This window comes from Engraulis encrasicolus, unplaced genomic scaffold (genome assembly GCF_034702125.1).
Source record: "Engraulis encrasicolus isolate BLACKSEA-1 unplaced genomic scaffold, IST_EnEncr_1.0 scaffold_557_np1212, whole genome shotgun sequence".
NCBI lineage: Eukaryota > Metazoa > Chordata > Actinopteri > Clupeiformes > Engraulidae > Engraulis > Engraulis encrasicolus.
In genome coordinates this window covers 1-7500 of record NW_026945870.1, presented here as the reverse complement: position 1 = coordinate 7500, position 7500 = coordinate 1, and the positions used below count along the sequence as shown (strand labels likewise).

General features: G+C 39.4%; 1 long non-coding RNA gene across 1 annotated transcript; it reads left to right on the top strand.

Moving 5' to 3' along the window:
• The first annotated feature begins 54 nt into the window (after positions 1-54).
• Positions 55-2284, top strand: LOC134444409 (uncharacterized). Its single transcript, XR_010033966.1, has 2 exons — positions 55-707; positions 1824-2284. It is a non-coding gene; the product is annotated as an uncharacterized LOC134444409 (long non-coding RNA).
• The last annotated feature ends 5216 nt before the right edge of the window (positions 2285-7500 follow it).

The window sequence follows — 7500 nt, the reverse complement described above, 5'->3', positions numbered from 1 at the left end:
CCACATACACACACAGATGCACTGTATTTTATTATTATTAGGCCTATTATTTCATTCCAGAATTCCTGCTGCCCGTTCTTCATTTCCATTTTCATGAATAGCACTTTTTAATTTCTAGGTATTATGACAGCAAACATTGCATTTTTCATCAATGAAAAAATGAAAAGGGGGATTTTCTCCATGATCCTCAATTTTTAATTTCCAGAAACAGGCATTTTTAGCTGCAAAACTTACTATGTTCATGTAACCCAGTTGACAAATGCATATTAAAAAGGTATTAGTTAATTAAATAGCATAAATAGTAAAATGGGATAATAAATAGTGATAATACTGAGAAGGCAATTCATGAATGATGGGTTGTTATTGTTAAAAACACGATTAACATATATTTGATATAGCCTAACTTTTACTGTGACAGTTACGTTATGGGACTTTTATTTTGACATGCGTTTCCACGCATTCAGCTTTCCGTGGAGCCGTTCTAGTCAGTTGAGCTGAGAAGAGCTCGAAACGAAAGCTGAATTGAAGACTCCGTTTCTTCTGCTCCACCTTGGAGCTAGATATTGATAGAAAAGTAATTCTAAGTTAATGATAACTACTTCTAAGTTTCCTTTTGGACCACCGAGCGACCTGCTCTGTAAATCTTTTGTGTTTTGAAGAGAAAGAAGCTGCGCTTCGTCGTGTATTGTTTCTGTTGAATCGTCTCGGTAAGGCAACCACCTGTAACTTATTTTCCCTTCTGATGTAACTTGAGTGTTATTGCTTATCACTGTGAAATACTTCGGTGAAACTTCAGGATTGTATTTTGTTTTGTTCATACTTGTTGTGTTTAGTGAGAAAAGGGTATATTTTGGTTGAATTGAGTAAGTTTAAAGCTTGGAATGAGCTGCCTGTAATTCACATGCTTGTGATCACGCACCCATCACGTGCGAGGGGAGAGGTCTGAACGAGTCCTCCTTATCATTACTGTGCTCGGCAATATCTGTGTGTAATTCCCGCGGTTTCAGTACCGAGTGATGTTTTTCATAGTATTCATCCTGTTATTTGATAATGGTTATGTAACTGAATGGTATGCAATGCTTTTCAGTATAAATGAAGTGTAAGCTTATGCGGTTTCCATATATTTTCCTTTGAGAAGATTGATATTAATGTTGTACAACCAGAGGTGGAAAGAGTAGGCTACAGAAAATTTGTACTCAAGTAAAAGTATCTTTACTTTGCCTAAATCCTACTCGAGTAAAAGTAAAAGTAGGCCTACCTATCTAAAAATCTACTCAAGTAAAAGTAAAAAGTACTTCACTTAAAAATGCAATTTGAGTAAAAGTACTTAGTACATTTAATAAGCTTTCCTCTCGACAATTTAATGTTTCTTTTTCTTGAATATCGTCCTCCATAACCTCCATCTCTTGCTTGGCACCAGCCATCATCCAATACATTGATCCAAGATAGTACAATCGTGGAAATGCTGTGTGCCATCCTGCATAATCTTTCATTTCCGGCAGATTGTGGCATTATTTTGCGTGGCATTTTGTCTATTTTTTACTCAGTACTCAGGCCAGGTTCCAGTGTAATTGAGTTAACTACTTGGGTCAAATGTACTCAAATACTAGTAAAAGTATTCATTTTAAAAACTACTTAAAAAGTACAAAGTAGGCCTACTCATAAATGCTACTCAAGTACAATACTTGAGTAAATGTAATTAGTTACTTTCCACCCCTGTGTACAACTACTTTAAGTTTAAACTGTTTGAACTGATATTTGATAAGAAATGTGAACATTGTCCTGTGTACATGTGTAGCTTAACTAAGGGTATGGTTACACAGGTGACGTTTTTTGAACCTGGATTCCGCTGTGGATTGATGACTGCGTTTGATGGCGAGCCACCCACCCCATTGAGTCGGATCCTGTCCTGTGTCATTGTACATGGTGCATATGTGGTAGGGTTGTGACCTGCCTGTGTCACAACAACACTGACTGACTGACTTGAGTTGTTACTTTAACGGTTTACAAACTGAACTAAGGCCTTGAACTGAACGGAACTACTATAAAGGAACTACTTTTTCTTTTTTTTTTTCTTGAACAACTGAAAGGAACTCTTTTCTCTTTGAGGATTTAAAGGACTGATTTAAAGGACTGTTCCCAACTTTTGGAAAATAGACAATTACTCACTTTTGAAGGACAATTCATTTTATTTTATTTTAAAGGGTCAATTCTTTTCTTTTATTTTGGGAATATGTACATATTTTCTACCTTGCAATTCATAACTAAAGAAAGAAAAAAAGTATATCCTTGTGTGGTGTCTTTTAATTGCACTTATCTTTTTGCACTCTCCCAGAGCCTAGTGTCTTTATTCTCTAAATACTGAACCTGGCCTATCATCGACGTGTACATACCTAGTAGTGGGTTACATTCATACTAGTATATATTAGTTTATTACCTAAACATAATAAAATTTGGCAATAAGCAGCACAGTTCCAATGAGCAGCATAGTTGCAATACTGTCGTTTGCCACACTATACAATAAAAAAATGTTGATTTCCACAATAATGCTTTGATTTGCTTTTGATGTATTTTTTTCCCTTCTTTACCTGGTAAATGAATATCTGTAACTCGGTAACAGTGCAGAAACCTACCATGTACTTACATGATATATGAAACACGTTTACTTTCTTGGTAAGAAATTGGTAATACTTTGGTAAGAGCGTTCACTTTACTTTACAGTACAGTTTCCTCTTCTTTACCTGGTAACTGAATATCTGTAACTCAGTAACAGTGCAGAAACTTACCATGTACTTACATGATACATGAAATAAGTATAATTGCTTGGTAAGAAATTGGTAATACTTTGGTAAGAGCGTTCGCTTTACTTTACAGTACAGTTTCCCCTTCTTTACCTGGTAAATAAATATATGTTACTTGGTAACAGTGCAGAAACCTACCATGTACTTACATGATATATAACAAGTTTATTTTCTTGGTAAGAAATTGGTAATACTTTGGTTAGAGCGTTCGCTTTACTTTACAGTACAGTTTCCCCTTCTTTACCTGGTAACTGAATATCTGTAACTCGGTAACAGCGCAGAAACTTACCATGTACTTACATGATACATGAAATAAGTATAATTGCTTGGTAAGAAATTGGTAATACTTTGGTAAGAGCGTTCGCTTTACTTTACAGTACAGTTTCCCCTTCTTTACCTGGTAACTGAATATCTGTTACTTGGTAACAGTGCAGATACTTACCATGTACTTACATGATATATAGCAAGTTTATTTTCTTGGTAAGAAATTGGTAATACTTTGGTAAGAGCGTTCGCTTTACTTTACAGTACAGTTTCCCCTTCTTTACCTGGTAACTGAATATCTGTAACTCGGTAACAGTGCAGAAACTTACCATGTACTTACATGATTTATGAAACAAGTTTAATTACTTGGTAAGAAATTGGTAATACTTTGGTAAGAGCATTCGCTTTACTTTACAGTACAGTTTCCCCTTTTTTACCTGGTAAATAAATATATGTTACTTGGTAACAGTGCAGAAACCTACCATGTACTTACCAAACACTTTTGACTCAACGGCTACAAGAATGAAGATAAAGCCCATGGCAATGTGTGACATCAGCAATTGTTTTGTCAGGTAAGTACCACATTTACCCACGCAATAAATGGGTATGTATTGTGATAAACACAGTAACTACAATGAAATACTGTTCCTTGTAAGTTCTGACTTTGGAGTTGTGTAATTACAATCCAGAGCAGCACATTAACCTACACAGTAAATGTTGCGGTGTTAATTCAACACTTAAAGAGTTCATTTGAGTCCAACTAATGTCAAATCAACTCTCTAAGTGTTAAATGAGCATTGCAGAATTTACTGTGTAGTAATGAAATGTGGTATTGCTGTAAAACAAACAGGTAAATAGGTAGTACTTTCATCCTTTTTTAAATTGCCATCAAACAATAATTACCCAGAAAATACACAGTGTAGTGTCATGGTAAGTTTTGAGGTTTTTCCCTCTAATTACATAGTATTTACATCATAATTACCCCCCTTTTTACATTCTAGGTACCATGTAACTTCTCTCTGTTACCCAGTTGTTACCCAGAAAGTACATAGTAAATACTGTACCGTAGAGAGAAGTTACATGGTACCTAGAATGGGAAAAAAAGGGGGTAATTACGATGTAAATACTATGTAATTACAGGGGAAAACACAAAACTTACCAAGAAACTACACTGTGTATTTTCTGGATAACAATTGTGTAATTTCTCTCTGTTACCCAGAAAATACACAGTGTAGTTTCACGGTAACTTTTGAGTTTTTTCCTCTGTAATTACACAGTATTTACATCGTATTTACCCCCTTTTTACATTCTAGGTACCATATAATTTCCCTCTGTTACCCAGTTGTTGCCCAGAAAGTACATAGTAAATACTGTACCGTAAAATAAAGCGTTACCTCGTTTACAATACATTGCACTTAGGTATAGCTGACCCTATTGAGTGACACTCACTACTTATCCAGAGTGATGTATTAAGAAGAGCTTCTTTGCAAAATGACGTGTATCCATTTTTGGAACATTTTAAGAATTTTACTTATAAAGTATGTTCTCAAGATACTCAAGAATTCGCACATAGAATTTCAGTCATAGAGACGGATGCTGAGTGGGAGAGGAGTAGCTGTTAACTCATCCAATCGTATTGCGTACTATGGACAATCATTGGTAAGTGGTCAGAGTGCCAGTCTTAAGGGCCCTACACACACGTCGCTGCTATTTACTAGCTTCTTGCTTGCTCGCCTACTCGCCACTCTATCATGGAACGTTCGCTGAAAGTTCCCGCGGCTTTAACTGCCAATGAACAGGCGAGAAGTACCGAACTCTGCATTCCAATTGGTTACTCGCTTACTCGCGTCGCTCGAAGATAAAATATTTTCAACTCGGGATCCGCCCACATCGCATCGCTTGTACAGTACTCGCCTACTCGCCTGCTAGTCTCGCAGGAACACATTGACATTTTGTTGAGTTCATTCTCTGAGCGGGTAACTAGCAGCGACGTGTGTGTACGTCCCTTTACAGCCCGCCAGGTTGCCGGTTCGATTCCCAGCCCCGCCAGGTTAATGGGGGCACTAATTAACCAGTGTTCCCGTCCATCCTCCTTCAAGGCGGAGGTACCTTGAGCATGGTACCGTCCCACGGCACTGCTACTATACCCTTGGACAGGGCTGGATTAACACACAGACTTGATATGGCTGCATCCTAGGGTCCCCACATGCCAGGGGGGCCCTGATGGGCCAAAAGGTAAAACTTGCAGAATTGTAACAAGCTGCATTATTTAAAAAATACATCTGTCATGTTGAGCACAGTTTGGAGACATTTTATATTTCTTTTCTAGGACGTAATTGATGCTGTCTATATAAAATTGATGCAAAATTTGCCTTGGGGGGCCCCACACAAACCTGTAGCCTAGGGGTCTCTGGCCATCTTAATCCGGCCCTGCCCAAGGGCATCGTACCCTCATCTTTCGGCAGGTCATGTGCCTCCTTCATTGAACTTCTTCAAAAGCAGGCGGGAGCCACCAGAGCTCTACCTCTATTGGTGTCAATAAACACCTTTCTCCTTTAAAACACCTTTTTGCCTATCAATTATTTTTTTAGTAGAATAAGACATGCAACATGCAACAGCTGTGTAGTATACCTGCGTTCTACATAGACTACACCACTGACATGCAACATGCAACATGATGGCTCTGCTGTGGCTTACCAGTAGGGCACTCATCTGCTATGCAGCTGATCCGAGTTTGATTCCTTCGAGTCCTTACCCGACTCTCTCTTCCAAAAATGTCCTGTCTCTCTCTTAAGCTGTCCTGTCATTTATCAAGTCTGAAAGACCAGGGAAAAAAAACCTTTGAAAATATGCAAAACTGATCCGAACATCAGCCTCCTACATACAGTACATAATAACTAGCTGCTCAGTAAAAGTTGTGTCAGCTGTCAGTGTAGTCTCACTGAGGGTATTACTCATTTAGTCTGAGTAGGGGCTCAGACTTGCTGTGGCTGATGTATTGTGGCTGTCAGGCTGAAACCTTGTATGTCCACTTTTCATTTATTTTTTTAACTTAGTAATTTATAAGTCACTGTTTTCTAAATAGATACAATACAATTTCAACACAAAAGTTGGTTATTCAGTAATTTATCATGCATATATGCTCATGGAGACTGACCAGCAGTAGTGATTTATATTTTATAATGAATGAATAAAGAACGAATATAAAATAGATAATATAATGAATGAAATATAAAACAGTGGAGACATGTGGTGTCTGCCGAACAATGGCAATATGACAAGACTTGGACTCATACTATCTGATGGAACACTTCTGTAAGAATTCTAGAACTCTTGTCTCCTTGTGTGCAGGGCCGTAATCAGTATGACCTAGGGCCCCTATTCTACAGGTTGCTGTGGAGCCCCCTGGAAGGCAATTTTCATGACAAATGTAAAAAGACGGTGTCATAATCACAAGCTAGGAATTGAGGATAACACGTTTACCAACTCTACTCAACATTACAGATGAAAATGTCAATATTGCAACCATAACTGGGTCCTCATTATTATATATATATATATATATTTGTTTGCCTTTTTGCCCTTTATTATGACAGGACAGTATGAGAGGAGACAGGAAACGGTTGTGAGAGAGAGATGGGGTAGGGCTGGGAAATGACCCCGGCCGCCCTCGAACCGGGGTCCCCATGGGCAATGTAAGCCCAAATGTGGGGGGCTTAGAGCACTGCGCCACAGCGCCCCCTGCCTCATCATTATATTTCATGTATTGGGTAGGGGGGCCCTTTGTGATGATTTTCTCCTGGGCCCAGCCAAAGCTGGCCGCGGCCCTGGGTATAGTTATTTATTTAGCCTCTTGGAAGGGAGTGGGCATTTCTTGGTGATGGATTTCGTACAGTTTGAATTGACCTCATAGTGAACCCATTGATCTGTCTTGGCTGTGTGTGTGTGTGTGTGTGTGTGTGTGTGTGTGTGTGTGTGTGTGTGTGTGTGTGTGTGTGTGTGTGTGTGTGTGTGTGTGTGTGTGTGTGTGTTGTGTGTGTGTGTGTGTGTGTGTGTGTGTGTGTGTGTGTGTGTGTGTGTGTGTGTGTGTGTGTGTGTGTGTGCGCGTGTGTGTGTGCGTGTGTGCGTGCGTGCCTGTGTCAGTCAGTCATTCAGACAGACCAGACTATCTGTCTGTCTGTCTGGCTATTTTTCTGTCTGGCTGTTTGTCTGTATGTCTCACTGATTGCTTCGCTCTTTGTCTTCTAGCTGCACATCTTTCTGTCAGGGTCTGCAACCAATTGGCTCACCTTGAAAAGGCGGGGAAAAGGTGTATGTTGTCCCTCGCCCAGGGAGATAGGGGGCCCATACAGGGGCGTAAAGTATACCCCCACAGCCCCCGCGAGGCAGGGGGGCCCATACTTGGCAGGGGGCCCACAAGGGCCCTTGACTTGAA